At 39.0% G+C, this 17,070-nt stretch overlaps 1 pseudogene across 1 annotated transcript; it reads left to right on the top strand.

Moving 5' to 3' along the window:
• The first annotated feature begins 245 nt into the window (after window positions 1–245).
• LOC132173085 (uncharacterized) lies at window positions 246–16,345 on the top strand (annotated as a pseudogene). Its single transcript, XR_015909823.1, has 25 exons — window positions 246–547; window positions 633–1,015; window positions 1,404–1,529; window positions 1,616–1,701; window positions 3,895–3,900; window positions 4,003–4,005; window positions 4,088–4,336; window positions 4,420–4,810; window positions 5,117–5,266; window positions 5,364–5,585; window positions 5,752–5,974; window positions 6,390–7,043; window positions 7,657–7,917; window positions 8,018–8,365; window positions 9,082–9,494; window positions 9,569–9,996; window positions 10,441–11,735; window positions 12,211–12,467; window positions 12,551–12,845; window positions 12,938–13,387; window positions 13,696–14,113; window positions 14,263–14,541; window positions 14,768–15,319; window positions 15,397–15,606; window positions 16,014–16,345. The product of XR_015909823.1 is annotated as an uncharacterized LOC132173085 (transcript).
• Window positions 16,346–17,070: the final 725 nt, after the last annotated feature.

Raw genomic sequence — 17,070 nt, 5'->3', positions numbered from 1 at the left:
TCGAGCTGCACTCTAGGAATTTCGTCGAGCCCGATATTTGTACTCTCTCTATCTTTCGCTCTCGCTGTTGCGAGTTCTCAAGTGTTTCTAAGGAGGTGGTTTGGCTTTGCAATTTTAAAAAGTTCAGTTTTAAAATATATAGTGTTTAATAAAATTATGATTTAATCTTTAAAACTATACGTTTTATGCAATTTTTTTTGTAAAAAAATACAATTCTAAACGATTTATTTTCTGCAAATCGCAATTTCAAACTCACCATGATTTTTGTTTATGATTTTATTGTTTATTTTTTCTGCAACAGCGATTCAGCAGAGGCTTCAGATGGCAATGGAGGTTCGTGACAGCCTCGAAATCGCGCACACGCCAGAGTACTTGAACTTTCTGAAATACTACTTCCGGGCGTTCTCGGTGATTCTCTACAAAGCCTCAGTACGCGGATACGCCCGAGCACAAGCTCCGCAACATCGTGGTGGTGATCCTCAACCGCCTGCCTCACAGCGAGGTACTACGCCCTTTCGTGCAGGAACTCCTGAAGGTCGCTATGCAGGTACTTTCTACCGACAACGAAGAGAACGGCTTGATTTGTATCCGCATAATCTTCGACCTCCTCAGGAACTTCAGTTCAACTGTAGAGACCGAGGTTCAACCCTTTTTGGACTTCGTTTGCAAGCTTTACCAGAACTTTAAGCTCACTGTTAGCCATTTCTTCGAAAACGGGACAGCAGGTGGGGAAGATGTGAAGCTTATGGATACGTCTTCGGCTTCGGATCAAGGTTTGGCGAATTTGGGGTCGGCCGGGACGGGGTAGCTCAACCCGAGTACGAGCTCGTTCAAGATAGTTACAGAGAGTCCGTTGGTGGTGATGTTTCTGTTTCAGTTGTATAGTCGGCTTGTTCAGACGAATATTCCTCACTTGTTGCCATTGATGGTTGCTGCTATATCGGTCCCGTGCCCAGAAAAGGTTCCTCCCCATCTGAAGACACATTTCATTGAGCTGAAGGGAGCGCAGGTTAAGGTATGTGCTTGTTGTTAATGGTATTTATACGTTAAAACAGTTCACTGAGTGAAATTTTAGCTATAGTTGTTTAAACATCGATACTGATTGTGGTCTCGATATGTAACTTTTCCTGCCATAAGATTTGTATTACTTTTAGGATGTGATTCTCTGCTTCTGAATTTGACAAGATAGAAATATACTGTTTTTGACTTGAGAGTGAGGATCTCTTTTATGCCCTTTTGGGAAGGAGCCTTAATGATTTAGAAGTGGTTGTTTGTGGAATGCTATCAAAAGGTTCAACATAAAATCGCAAAAAAAAGCATGACTGTAGCTGCATTTTTATTCATTTGTTTTTCCCCAAGTCCTACATTAACTGTTTGCTAATCTTAAATCTCTGCTGTTGCAGACAGTTTCTTTTTTAACTTACCTGTTGAAGAGCTTCGCTGATTATATCAGGCCACATGGAGAAAGCATATGCAAAAGCATTGTCAATTTACTTGTTACTTGTTCAGATTCTGTGACCATTAGAAAGGTGAACATTCATTCCATTCTAGTTGTCTTCTCTTTTTGGATCTTTTTATTTCATTAGTCATAAAAAGTTATAAATGTTGGATGCAGGAGTTGTTGGTAGCCTTAAAACATGTTCTTGGAACAGATTTCAAGAGGGGTTTATTTCCTTTGATTGACGCGCTATTGGAAGAGAGGTAATATTGTGATCTTTTTTTCCCCTCTCTCCCAATGACTCCAAACTGTCATAAATCTTGATATAGAAAGTTGTATTGTCTTGTTGATTGGGGCAGATCTTGGGAGACACCACAATAATTTCGACATGGACAAAGTATTATCTTAAAAAGATTAGTATATAACTGCTTAAAATCTTAAAAACCTAAACCAGTAAATGACCAATAATAAAAGGGATTTGAGAAGAGTATGGTTCATTTTTATTTTTTTTATTTTTTTGTTCTTTGGCGAGGTAAAATTGTTCAAGCAGAAACCTTAAATACTGATACCCTTTTGGTTTGCCTTAGGGACTCCACATATTTTAGTCCTGACCACAAACCTAAAATTACACGAGTGGAAACCTTAAATATAGATGCTGTTTTTGGTTTCTAATTCCTTAGGGATAGCACATATGTTAGTTCGGATCATAAACTCCCACCCATTATTCTAGTCTTAAATCTTACAAGAAGAAACTTCAAAATATGTACTCTTTAGTATGCTTTGATGCCTTTCCTTCATTGGTTACATCGAATAGGCATTTGCTTGGGACTACTGATTTTGTGTCTGTGCATGGATTGATTGTTTTCCAGTTTTTCTTATCTTGGCCCATTTGTTTGTGCACAATGACACCCACTGGCGTGTAAATGTTTGTGGCTATTTCTGATGCAAGCAAACTTTGCTTGTATAATCTTCCATTAATGTTCGGTGATTCTGTCAAATTTTAACTTCCTATTCTACTCATCTGATATTTTTATACCTGTAAACACGTAAGTTGCTGATCAGTACATTTCTTTTGACTGACCATGATTTTTACATACTGCTCTAGGTAAGTAGTCTTCATTTCTTCCATATCATTGGTCCTCTATTCCATTTTTGGATGTCTAAAAATATTGTCTACTTTGAAAAGTGAATGGACAAAATTTTAGTAACTTTTCTAACTTATCGTTTACTTTGTTTGATAATTTAGTAGCCCATTTTCATTTGAAAGATAGTATATTAACTGATATCCCCTAAATAGTTGGTTCTCTTAAATGGGACCAACAATCTGAGACAGACGGAGTATTATTTTTGACTCCTTTGTTGAAGTTGAACAATTGGTTTAATTGACCCTTCTATTCAGGACTTTTAGGGTTCTAGTTGGAACTGGTCGGGCATGCTTTGAGATGTTGTGACCATTGGCTTATAGTCTACTGGCAGAGATTGTTCATCATGTTTGGGGCGACCTTGCCCTGTCTCAGGTACTGCTGTTTTAAGATGTTTGGGCAAATTGCACTGCTTCTATCCTCATCTCCAAGCAGGCGAGGTTTTGTTCAATTAGTACTCTGTAATGGTTAATGCAATGTTCAAATTTGCATGGTGGCAGTGTTTGGGCGCATTTTTTGTTTCAACTATTTTAGGTAGTTTCCAATTTTATCTTCCTAACCTCCATTTTACCTTTATACATGTTTTCCTATGTAGTCCCCATATATATTTTGTCAAAAATTAATGGTGACTTATTTCCTAGTTTATGCCATTGTTTTTACTTTTAACATTGTCGTATCTTTAATATTATATACTTGCCTACCAACTAAATTAATATTATATATAATACCATAACTTGATCAGTAAAAAAAAAGGCTTTTTTTCCCCTCACCCCTTTTTAATCTCTCACGCTGCCGCCCTGCCACGCCTTTGGCTGAGCATATCGGCATGCCTGGACATGGAGGATATGTTCCCTGTTGGTCTCAATGGAGAGCTTGAGATGCATCTTGATGGAGGTGGTGCTTGTAACTTTTGCAACAGATTTGAAAAAAGAAGAAGGCTCGGTAAATTAGCTGGAGAGACTGGAGACAAGTGACCTAAGAAGTGCGTGTGGGAGCTTGCTGTGTAGTCAAGCAAAGTCAGTAGCCAATGTGTAGTCAAAACAGTAGGCATTGTGTGAATTTAGGTTTGATGGATAGTTATTGTATTACACAAGTCAGTCAGTAGTTAAGGTTTGATGGATAGTTATTGTATTACGTGTCCATAGTCTGCAAAGTTAACATGTTCCATATGTTGACATGTTGCCCTTGTTTTGAGTATCGTGTCCCAGGTGGCTACTGATTCAACTTGTTGTATTTAATGTCCCAGGTGGTAGGCTAACGATGATTAAAAGCACTCTTTCTAACCTACCCACGTATTATTTATCTCTGTTCCAGATTCCAGTGGGAGTGGCGAAGCGTATAGAAAAAATACAAAGAGATTTCTTGTGGGGAGTTGTCGGTGACGAATTCAAGTTTCATTTGGTAAACTGGTCCAAATTGCAGCAGGTAATATTTCTAGATTTCATCTGTTATGGTAAAGAGTAGGTATACACCTACATAAACTCATACTTGTTTGTACTGAAGATAGCATGTCGATCTCTCTGTTCCATGCAGCTATTATTGAGCTTTTTCACCTGCTTCCCGTGGCTGCATCGAAGTTTCTTGATGAACTTGTAACCTTGACAATTGAATTGGAAGGAGCACTACCGCCAGGACAGGTGTACAGTGAGGTTAACAGTCCATATCGTCTTCCGCTAACCAAAATTTTAAATCGATATGCAACATCTGCTGTTGAATATTTTCTCAGTCGATTAAGTGAACCAAAAGACTTCAGGTGGTAAGTTGTACAGGGATGAATAAGTTGATTTTCTGAATTCATTATAGATCAGATATTAACTTCTTTCTGTTTGTAAAATTTAGGTTTATGTATATAATCCGATCAGATGCTGGCCACCCATTGAGAGATGAACTCGCAAAGTCACCACAGGAGATACTGCGAAATGCGTTCCCAAAATTTGCACCAAAATCTGATGTAGCTATGACTCCAGGAACTTCAAGTACCCCTGCTGCAATATTAGGCAACGAAGGCCTTGTTACTCCTCTACCTGATACTTCTATTCCAGCATCTGCCCCCTCTAGTGCAACTTCAGATTCTTATTTTCAGGGACTTGCACTTATCAAAACATTGGTCAAATTGATACCTAGCTGGTTACAGAATAACTGTCCTGTCTTTGATACGTTGGTACTTGTTTGGAAGTCACCTGCAAGAATATCTCGTTTGCATAATGAACAGGAGCTGAATTTAGTGCAAGTGAGTTTAGTTCGTTTTGCACAAGTCATTAAATTTCTGCTCTTTTGTTGTTTTGTTAGTGGGAGATTTTCATATAAAATCTTTCCTTCTCCCTGCTTTAAGATTATGCTAGATGCCTGTTTCATTGTGTCTAATGAAACCCTGTTCTTTTTCCACTGATATAATTATCCAATTCTCCTTTACTTGTCTGATTATTGAGTATGTACCTTTTTCAGTTTTCTATGTGGATTTTCCATGTAAAGTTTTTTGCTTTTCTGTTAACTAGCGACTCTGAGACGTTTTTTAATCACAATTTCTGAAATGCAGGTGAAAGAAAGCAAATCGCTTGTCAAATGCTTCCTGAATTATTTAAGACATGACAAGACAGAAGTCAATGTTCTTTTTGATATACTGTCCATCTTCCTGTTTCATACTCGCATTGATTATACCTTTCTGAAGGAGTTTTATATCATTGAGGTACTTTAATTCTTGGATCCGATAAGAGTTCTCTATCATATTTTAATTATTCATGTGATCATTTACTAGTGTGACCAATCGGTCATGATCATTTCAGGTTGCAGAAGGTTATCCGCCCAACATGAAAAAGGCGCTTCTCTTGCACTTTTTTAACATTTTCCAATCAAAACAACTTGGTCATGATCATTTGGTGGTTGTAATGCAAATGCTTACTCTCCCAATGCTTGCTCACGCCTTCCAAAATGGCCAAAGTTGGGTGGTTGTTGACCCTGCTATTATAAAAACAATTGTCGACAAACTTCTTGATCCTCCAGAAGAGGTGCTTTCTTGACTTCCTCCTCAAGTTTTATGTGTTTTGCGAATCTACTTGTCAATTCTTGTTATAACTAACTAAAATTGTGATGTCTAATCATTTAAAACCATTAATTTAATGGTGGTTCCTTTTTTAATTAATATATCTCAAATATTCTGGATTTCTTTGTTAGGTTTCTTCCGAGTTTGATTTGCCTTTTGAGAATAGAACTTTTGCAGCTGGCCACACTGCTTCTTAAGTATCTCCAGAATGACCTTCTCCATCATAGGAAAGAGCTGATCAAGTTTGGCTGGAATCATCTCAAACGTGAAGATAGTGCCTGTAAGCAGTGGACATTTGTGAATGTTTGCCACTTCTTGGAGGCCTATCAGGCCCCAGAAAAAATTATTCTCCTGGTATGGTAGTATAGACTTCATATGTCTCTAGTGATTATTGTATCATAATGATATAATGCAGTTTGTTAGTGCAAGTTATTTATCTGATTTTATAATTTACCCAGGTTGGGATCAATCAAGTTATTTATCTTTCTGAATCTATCTCGTCTGATGCTGTATTTTTTTTTTTTTGGGGGGGGGGGGGGGGGGGGGTGGGTGTTGGACCGTTGGTTTGTGTATGATTTGTCATCTTTTTAGCTTTCTGCAAAATCTGGAATAGTTGGATTTTCTACCTTGTTGTCTATGGTCATATGAAACGCACATGTGCTTAAACATGCGCCAACATTTTTGCACGCAAAATATATATAAAGCCAATGTTTCTATATGTTATAATAATGCAATGAAATGGTAATCTGACTCAGATTTGAAACTGCAGGTTTTTGCAGCACTTCTTAGAACTTGCCAACCAGAAAGCAAACTGCTAGTCAAGCAGGCCCTTGATATACTAATGCCAGCACTACCTCGAAGGTTGCCTCTGGGGGATTCTCGTATCCCAATTTGGATATGGTACACAAAAAAAAATCTGGTTGAGGGGGTTCACTCAATTCCCAATTTGATTCACATTTTCCAGCTCATTGTTCGCCATTCAGATCTCTTCTACAGCTGCAGAGCACAGTTTGTACCGCAGATGGTGAATTCAGTCAATCGCCTTGGATTGCCATATAACACCACAGCAGAAAACGGGCGTCTTGCCATTGAACTTGTTGGATTGGTGTTTGCTTGGGAAAGGCAAAGGCTAAATGAAATGAAAGTAGTAACTGATAGCGATGTAACCGGTCAGAGCAGTGACGCATTTAATCCTGGTTCTGCTGCTGCTGATCCTAAGCGTTCGGTGGATGGGTCTAATTTCCCTGAAGATTCAACCAAGCAAGTAAAAGTTGAGCCTGGTCTTCAATCCCTCTGTGTAATGTCACCCGGTGGTGCATCATCAATCCCTAACATTGAAACCCTTGGTTCTGCTAGCCAACCTGATGCAGAATTCAAGCCAAATGCTGCTATGGAAGAAATGGTTATCAGTTTTCTTATCAGGGTGAGGCTTTCTTTAGCTTGTGCTTGCATCTATGAATTAGATTGACTGATGATGCCAGATTACAGTTTCATTGAAGTTCCTGCTTTTGGGTGTCGAAGCCTCATAGATTTAGAATTTAAGGCTGTCTAACCCGTTGATGCCCTGCTTGTTTGCAACTTTCTTTGCACTATTGTCCAATTTGTAAATTTTTACTATAATCTATTTTCATTTGGTTCTTGACTTTGTTATATTGTCAGTTTAGTACTTCACATGTAACTCCAATTGATTTAAAAAGTCCATCTCTCACTAACAGATAAACAATCCATCCAATCCCCTCATATCCCACGATATACATGTAGACAGTGATGCAGTCCATGTCTGACTTGTATACGATGTATCTTAAAAGGCAGTTTCCAGAAATGCCTAAGTTGAGAATGCACTTACTAGAAAGAGTTACCATCTTTGCACTGGACAACTTTCTTTTGGTGCCCCAGTGCCATGTCTTTCATCTTGAATAAATCTGAGTTTAACATAATTTTATGACATTTCTGCCTACATTGATCTATCTAAATTTGTGATATTTTAATCATTCTGATGTTTGGTTTACAGCGTTTACTTATCTTTTTGAGAACAGGTTGCGTTGGTGATTGAGCCTAAGGACAAGGAAGCAAGTATAATGTACAAACAAGCTTTAGAGCTACTTTCACGAGCCTTAGAAGTGTGGCCTACGACCAATGTCAAATTCAATTATTTAGAAAATCTGCTGAGCAGTATTCAACCATCTCAGTCAAAGGACCCTTCCACTGCTCTTGTGCAGGGCTTAGATGTAGTGAACAAGGTTTTGGAGAAGCAGCCTCATTTTTTCATTAGAAACAACATCAACTAGATTTCTCAAGTATGCCCCTGATCCCTTTATTGTAACTGATGGGTCTAATGACCAAAATTTTCATATTCGTCATTGGTTTATTTCTGTATTTTTTTTTTTTCTTTTGTAGATTCTTGAACCCTGTTTCAAGCACAAAATGTTAGATGTTGGAATGTCATTGTGCTCCCTGTTGAAGATGGTCTTTGTTGCTTTTCCCCTAGAAGCAGCCACTACGCCACAAGATGTTAAACAATTGTACCAGAAGGTAGCCGAGCTGATACAGAAGCACATTAATGCTATCACAGCTCCTCAAGCATCTAATGAAGATAGCACTGCTAGTTCAATTAGCTTTGTGCTGCTTGTCATTAAAACCTTGGCAGCGGTACAGAAGAACATCGTTGACCCGAACATCTTGGTTCGTATTCTTCAGCGCCTGGCACGGGATATGGGATCATCAACTGGCTCTCATCTGAGATAAGTATGCCCTTATTTTCTTGTTTGTTTTCAAGACAGAGGTCAAATTGATAACCCTCCCTCCTCTCCCCCCTTTTAATGTGTTTTTAGTCAAACATAACTTTTGAGTTTTCTTGTTTTGCAAGGATTACTTTGGGTAGTGCAGAGTATTTCAGATTTGTTCTTGAGGGTCTAAAGATGGAGTAGATAGAAGGGATTTCAGTGATCATTTTTTCTCAGAACAGATTCTACACTGATAAATTTCCTTAGGAATTGGGTGTCAATTATGAACCTTCATTTTGTTTTTCAATCTTCAAATGACATCAGACTCTGACCATTGTTAATTATTAGATATTTGTTTCATCTTGTAAACTCTGAAGATGTTGATTTTTCGATCCATGGCCAACATTGTTGCCAGTCTGAGGCTGTCTGCCCAGTGTGCCGACTAGGTTGGTTTTGATGTGTCGGACCCATGTATGATGCGATTTGTCATGGTGATTATGTTTATTAAGTTTGGTTATTATTAATCCCACTTGATGTTTGTGTCGTAGTTGTCTATTCTGCTCTTGGGGTCTTCTCCAAGTTCTTATTTGCATGTTCAAAGTTGACTGCCTTGTAATTCTCATACACGAGGATCTTTATGTTTATTGGATATTATCACATTAACAGTGATTTTTACTTGACATGCTTTACTTTACTCATATGTTGAATTACATTAAGCAAGCTACCATCCATATCCAGGGCCAGAGAACTGATCCTGATTCTGCAGTCACTTCTTCTCGTCAAGGTGCTGATGTTGGATTAGTCATCTCTAATCTAAATTCTGTTTTGAAACTTATAAGTCAGAGGGTCATGCTTGTTCCAGAGTGCAAACGATCCATAACTCAGATCTTGAATGCCTTGCTCTCAGAGAAAGGTACTGATTGCAGTGTGCTTCTCTGCATTCTTGATGTGATAAAAGGGTAGATTGAAGATGACTTCAGCAAGCCAGGCACATCAGTCATGTCAAGTTCTTTTCTTGCTCCGAAGGAAATTGTTTCTGTTCTTCAGAAGCTTTCACAAGTTGATGAGCAAAACTTCTCCCCTAGTGCTCTAGAAGAGTGGGATAGGAAATATCTACAGCTTCTTTATGGAATTTGTGCTGATTCAAATAAGTAAGCAATATAGTTTTAGTCAACTTGTATTATACTCACCATGATTTTAACAGAATATTTTGATTGGCTTCCAGATATCCCTTGCCCCACCGTCAAGAGGTGTTTCAGAAAGTGGAAAGGCAATTCATGCTTGGTTTACGCGCAAGAAATCCCGAAATTAGGATGAAATTCTTTTCACTTTATCATGAATCTCTTGGGAAAACATTGTTCACAAGGCTGCAGTACATTATCCAAATTCGACTGGGAAGCTTTGAGTGATGTCTTCTGGCTCAAACAAGGCCTTGACCTTCTTCTAGCAATCTTAGTTGAAGATAAACCTATTACACTCGCTCCAAACTCAGCTAGGGTGCCACCACTTGTGGCTTCAGGTCCTCTTCCAGATTGTTCTGGGATGCAGGATCAGATTGCTGATGTTCCAGAAGTCCCTGAGGATGCTCCTCTCACATTTGATGCCCTTGTTTATAAGCATGCACAGTTTCTAAACGAGATGAGCAAACTTAAGGTAACTCCATTTACCTTTTTGCAGTTGAGGGCCACACACTGTGTCAAGCTTTAAGGATTAGATATCTCTTTTGGGTTATTAGAAGTGAACTATTGTTGTTTTGTATAGTCTACACATGTCGCATTGTTTTTGTCTGCATGGTGCATTTGCTGTCTCAGTTAAGATAGCAACATTTGAATGTAAAGGTACCATCTTTGTTTTGTAGGTTCAAGTTTCTTATATATTGCCAAATCATTATTTTCTTGGTCTTTTTAAAGATACTAGATAAATGGTTGTAACTTAATTCGCTTGATTCTTGGTTTAAGTATGTCAAAGTCCATTGTTTTGTTGTGGTGGTTGCTGTTGGTAAGCTGTCTTGACAAGCATGTCAGAATTTAGATTCTTAGTTGCTTAACGTAGATCAGTCAACATCTCTGAAGTTGATGTTTGACTCCCTTCTTTTAGGTGGCTGATCTTGTTGTTCCATTGAGTGAGTTGGCTCATACAGACGCTAATGTTGCATACCATTTGTGGGTGTTAGTATTTCCGATTGTCTGGGTGACCTTAAACAAGGAAGAGCAGGTAGCACTAGCTAAACTAATGATTACTCTTCTATCAATAGATTATCATAAAAAGCAACAAGCCAGCAGGCCAAATGTTGTGCAAGCACTTCTAGATGGGCTTCAGTTGAGCCACCCTCAACCTCGAATGCCTAGTGAGCTGATTAAATATATTGGAAAGACTTACAATGCATGGCACATCGCATTGGCTTTGCTGGAAAGTCACATCATGTTGTTCATGAATGATACAAAGTGCTCGAAGTCTCTGGCTGAGCTTTATCGCTTGCTTAATGAAGAAGATATGAGGTGTGGGTTGTGGAAGAAAAGATCAATCACTGCAGAAACCAGGGCTGGGCTTTCTCTAGTTCAACATGGTTAGTGGCAGCGTGCTCAAAATATCTTTTACCAAGCCATGTTTAAGGCAACTCAAGGAACATATAATAACACAGTACCAAAGGCTGAGATGTGTCTTTGGGAAGAACAATGGCTGTATTGTGCTAGTCAACTTAGTCAGTGGCTTGCATTGGTGGACTTTGGAAAGAGTGTTGAGAGTTATGAAATACTTCTTGACAGTCTTTGGAAGTTCCCCGATTGGGCATATATGAAGGATCATGTAATTCCAAAGGCTCAAGTAGAAGAAACTCCAAAACTTTGTTTGATTCAAGCATTTTTTGCTCTTCATGATAGAAACACAAATGGTGCGGGGGATGCTGAAAACATAGTGGGGAAAGGTGTTGATATTGCTTTAGAACAATGGTGGCAGTTCCCAGAAATGTCTGTTCATGCCAGGATTCCTCTTTTGCAGCAATTCCAGCAGCTAGTTGAAGTTCAAGAATCAGCTAAAGTCCTTGTGGACATTGCAAGTGGTAACAAACCTTCTGGTGGTTCTGTTGGTGTGCATGGAAATCTTTATGCTGATCTCAAGGACATCCTTGAGACTTGGAGACTGAGAACTCCCAATAAATGGGACAATATGTCTGTTTGGTGTGATTTGCTCCAATGGAGAAATGAAATGTATAATGATGTCATTGATGCATTCAAGATTTTAGCAACACAAATACACAACTTCATCACCTTGGTTATCGTGACAAAGCATAGAATGTCAATAGGCTTGCTCACATTGCTCGTAAGCAAGACCTTTTTGATGTTTGTGTGACAATATTTGAAAAGATGTATGGCCATTCAACCATGGAAGTGCAGGTAATAGAAATTATAACAAATATTTTTGTCATATCAGGTAAGGTAGAAGGAACTGTATCCTCTTTGCATGAGTGCATTTATTCGTCATTTGCTGGTCCCGCTTTGCAGAATTTTTGGCCATTTAAGTTAAAACTGTCCAATTGATTTTATTCTACGGATAATGAAATCTTACTTTGTCACCCAGATGTAATTGTTTAGACGGTTGTTTGCTTTCATCATTTGGGTGGATTTTCTGGTAACTTTTAACTATGTCTAGACTTGTCTGGTGGTTATCTTGAATCTCCTCGATGGGCATAGAGCATGGAGTTTTCTTTCCTCCTGAGCTTGGATCTCTGTTTGTCAACTCTAAAGCAGTTAGTTAGTAGTTTTCTTCCCTACATTACCTGGCCTCCTCTTCTGGACATCAAATCTCTTTGGTCTTGAGGAGGGATAGCAGATGCAAGTGTCTCATCAGTTTTCAGTTGCGTGTTTGCAGGAGGCCTTTGTTAAGAGAACAAGCGAAGGCTCTTCTGGAAATGAAGGGGGAGCTTACCAATGGTCTTAATCTGATTAATAGCACTAACTTGGAATATTTTCCCGTGAAAAGCAAAGCAGAGATTATTCGCCTTAAGGGGGTTTTTTTTGTTAAAGATAAATGACTGTGAAGGTGCTAATGTTGCATATTCTAATGCAATCGGCCTTTTCAAAAATTTGCCTAAAGGATGGATAAGCTGGGAAAATTATTGTGACATGGTATACATTTTCTTCTGCTTTTGATGCCATTAGTGTTACTGATGTCTTGTTTTCAATACTGAACTGCTGTCTGATACTTATAGGTTTATAAAGAAACCAATGACGAGATTTGGTTAGAATATGGTGTCAGCTGCTTTCTTCAAGGTATCAAGTTCGGTGTATCTAACTCAAGAAGCCATCTTGCTCGTGTTCCGTATCTTCTCAGCTTTGATACTCCCAATGAGCCTGTGGGCAGGGCATTTGACAAGTGCTTGGACCAAATACCCCACTGGGTTTGGCTTTCTTGGATTCCGCAACTCTTGCTTTCCCTGCAGAGGACAGAGGCTCCTCATTGCAAACTTAATTGTTCTGCTTAAAATTGCCACTGTATATCCACAGGTAAATTCTTTTCATTTGTGTATTGCAAATTGATTCAGTACAATACTTCATTATGATAGTAATCTTGAGATTCTCTTGCAGCAAAATCTCAGGCTCTGTATTACTGGCTGCGCACATATTTGCTTGAACGACGTGATGTTGCAAATAAGTCTGAACTAAGTAGACTGGCAATGGCCCAGCAAAGAATGCAGCAAGATGTCTCTAGCACTGGTGCTGGTTCTCTTGGTTTGGCTGATGGCAATGCGAGAATACAGGGTCATGGTGTATCCTCGGCTCAATCCAGTGGTGGAATCGGATCTCATGATGGTGGAAGCTCTCATGGGCAAGAACCTGAACACCCTGGTGCAGAGGGCAGTGTGCATGCAGGAAATGACCAAGCTTTGCACCAAAGTACTTCAACCATCAATGAAGGCAGTCAGAATGCATTAAGGCGTAGTGGTGCTTTAGGTTTGGTAGCTTCTGTGGCAAGTGCTTTTGATGCTGCAAAGGATATAATGGAGGGTCTCAGAAGCAAGCACACTAATTTGGCCAGTGAACTTGAGGTTATGATTTCCACATTTGATTTTTTAAGTTGAAGAAGTGATTTCCTCGTGTCTTGTTGCTCATAATTTTCAAGTCAAACTGCTCAGATATGTTTTTCCAGAAAATTGAATTTCATTTAATGTACCCTCATCTATAGAAATAGATTTTGAGAAACGGGGTAGGAAATATCTTGATTGGTTACCACAGTTCGTCATGCTTTTCGATTAATTTTGGAAAAAGAAATTATGAGGAAAGTTGTGTGCGCGAGTCATATTCTGAACTCTATCCTGCTAAATGCTATAAACTAAACTTTCCATTTTTTTTGCAGGTTCTGCTCACTGAAATTGGTTCAAGGTTTGTAACTCTGCCAGAGGAGAGACTTCTTGCAGTGGTTACCGCGCTGCTCCACCGCTGTTACAAGTACCCTACTGCTACTACTGCAGAGGTTCCCCAATCTCTCAAGAAGGAGCTCTCTGGTGTTTGTAGGGCTTGCTTCGAATAAGCACGTTGATTTTGTGAGAGAGTACAAGCAGGATTTTGAACGTGATCTTGATCCAGAAAGCACAGCTACTTTCCCAGCCACCCTTTCTGATCTGACTGAACGATTGAAACATTGGAAAAACGTTCTCCAAAGTAATGTTGAGGATAGGTTTCCAGCTGTCTTGAAGCTGAAGGAGGAAAGCAGGGTGCTGCGTGACTTCCATGTGGTTGATGTTGAGGTTCCAGGACAGTATTTTAGTGATCAGGTAAGTTAAACCAGTAATTTGCATATTTTGGTTCTATATGATTGATTTTCTTAAAAAGAAGAGCCTTTTAATGCTTGAAGTTGGCTCATGTTTCATATTTTTCGTCAGTGTCTTCTTTGCTGTTCTTATGAAAACACTGCACCATACAGGAAATTGCACTCGATCATACAGTGAAGTTGGACAGGGTTGGAGCTGATATTCCAATTGTGCGAAGACACGGATGTAGTTTCCGGCGTCTGGCTTTAATTGGCTCTGATGGCTCTCAACGTCATTTTATTGTCCGGACATCTTTGACCCCCAATGCTAGAAGTGATGAGCGCATATTGCAGCTTTTCCAGGTGATGAACCAAATGTTTGATAAGCACAAGGAATCAAGACTCCGTCATATATGCATTCACATGCCAATTATTATTCCTGTTTGGTCTCAGGTTATAAGCTTTTCCTTGTGTGGAAGTCTATTTCCTTTACTTCTGCCTTTAATTTTTTGATCCATTAATATGATCTTTGCCAAGATAAAAGAATTAAGCTTCACATGTGTTCAAAACTGCGGGACGTGCCAACAGGTGGTCCCACCAAGAATCATGTCCCTTTTCTTGATTCAGTTGGCGATTGCTGAAGCCAATGTATTCTAATAATTACTCACTGCATGAATAGGTCCGCATGGTAGAAGATGATTTGATGTACAGCACCTCTCTTGAGGTGTACGAGAATCACTGTGCAAGAAATGACCGAGAGGCAGATCAGCCCATCACTTATTTCAAGGAGCAATTGAACCAAGCTATATCTGGCCAAATCTCACCAGAAGCTGTTCTAGATCTCCGTCTCCAAGCCTATACTGAAATAACAAGAACTCTTGTAACTGACAGCATTTTCTCCCAATACATGTACAAGACGCTGCTGAGTGGAAACCATATGTGGGCTTTTAAAAAGCAATTTGCCATCCAATTGGCACTCTCAAGTTTCATGTCATTCATGCTACAAATTGGAGGAAGTTCCCCGAACAAGATATTATTTGCTAAGAACACTGGGAAAATATTCCAAACAGATTTTCATCCTGCATATGATGCAAATGGAATGATCGAGTTCAATGAACCCGTGCCATTTCGTCTGACGAGGAATATGCAAGCATTCTTCTCCCATTTTGGAGTAGAGGGCCTTATTGTGTCTGCTATGTGTGCTGCGACACAGGCTGTGGTTTCACCTAAAGTGAGTTTTACTGAGAAATATGTGTCAATATGATAGTTAAAAAACTGATTAATAACCACGCATTTGCCATGTTGCAGCAAAGTCAGCATCTATGGCATCAATTAGCTATGTTTTTCCGGGATGAGCTACTTTCTTGGTCTTGGAGAAGACCACTTGGCATGCCCCTGGCCCCCATTTCTGGAGGGGGTAGTACGAACCCCATTGAATTTAAACAGAAGGCCACTACCAATGTCGAGCATGTAATTGGCCGGATTAATGGAATAGCCCCACAGTTTTTCTCTAAAGAGATAAGCCCCTGCCTCCGATTTCACCATGTTAGGGAATTTTTTGTAAAAAAATGATGAAAACGTGGGAATGGAATGAAATGGAGAATGGGGATGTTTCCCTAAGGTGAGATTAGGGATGAAAAGCAATGAAACCTGTGGTTTAATTATCAAGGGAATCCTGCGCTCCACCCAACACAAAAGTGGGGCTTGAATACAATGTGTGATTTCCTTCCACCCATTCCCTTCTCAAATACATCCAAACATCAGAACAAAAGGGATTTCCTCCCCATTTTTTGCTTTCATTGCCTCCCTTTTCCCATTCAAACACGAGCTAGAATATAACAGATGCTTTATTCATATCTCATTCTGTGGTATTACTGACTTCTTCGTGAGCCTCTTATCAATTATTGTATTGTTTTTTCCTGCACTCAGGAGGAGAATGCCATGGAGCCGCCACTGTCGGTGCTGAGGGGTGTTACTGAGTTGGTTGAAGCTGCCTTGACCCCCAGGAACTTGTGCATGATGGATCCAACTTGGCATCCATGGTTTTGACCTCGGTACTTGAGCACCCATGGGCCGGTGACCGGATGGTAGTCTCTGTTAGAAGGTGGGTCACAAATCACAATTCTCTATCGTAAATAATGTAAATATTGATGTTGGCACTCTGAAAAATGAGTAGTAGTTTTGGTGCCATGTGTATAAATCATTTATTAGTTTAAGAAAATTCACGTGCAAATGCAAAATTCTTCTTTTTCCTGAATGTGTTGTTCTATGACTATCTAGCGTCTACATGCTTTGAAACCCAAGAAAATTCGTATGCACAAATTCTTTTCGTTTATTTATCACAATTTTGTTTTCAATAGACATTGGCGGGTTGGAGGGGATATTTGGCGAGGAATCCCCTTCAAAAATGTCTTAGGAATTCAAGAGAAGCGTTTGTTTTTTCGGTTGGAAACATCTATGAAAGTATGGTTTTTCTATATTTCTTTCATGTCAAAAGTGCTAAGAAACATCCACGGAGAACACTTGAATGCTTGGGACTCGCTATCTCCTATGCTAAACAAGACTCAGACCGCTTTTCTTGATTTCCTAAGCATTAAAAGGCAATATTCGACTGGTTATGGTTAATACGCAATATTCATTTATTTTTCCGTAAGCCTCTCTTAAATCTGTCCTTACTCATGTGGCTTTACTCTTTCATTAAAGAGACTCCTGCCATTTTTGGAGAAGATCTCGTGTTGCGGAGTTAAGTAAAATCCATTATATCAAAGAGCAGTCAAAACTCTGCTCACCTTCATATCATATTACAACACTTTTTTTTTTTTTTTTTTTTTAAGAAAAAAAAAAAGAGGTAATACTACTCTTCACACTCATTTTATCATTTAACATATCGTGATGTAATTTAAGTTTTTTTTTTTTTCTTTTAGTAATTAATATGAAAATTCATTTAAAATACATCACATTAGTTGATATAAAAATAAAAAT

Source organism: Corylus avellana, chromosome 1 (assembly GCF_965113065.1).
Source record: "Corylus avellana chromosome 1, dhCorAvel1.hap1.2, whole genome shotgun sequence".
Lineage (NCBI taxonomy): Eukaryota > Viridiplantae > Streptophyta > Magnoliopsida > Fagales > Betulaceae > Corylus > Corylus avellana.
Note: the sequence above shows the minus strand (reverse complement) of the source record. Positions and strands in the feature narration are given on the sequence as shown.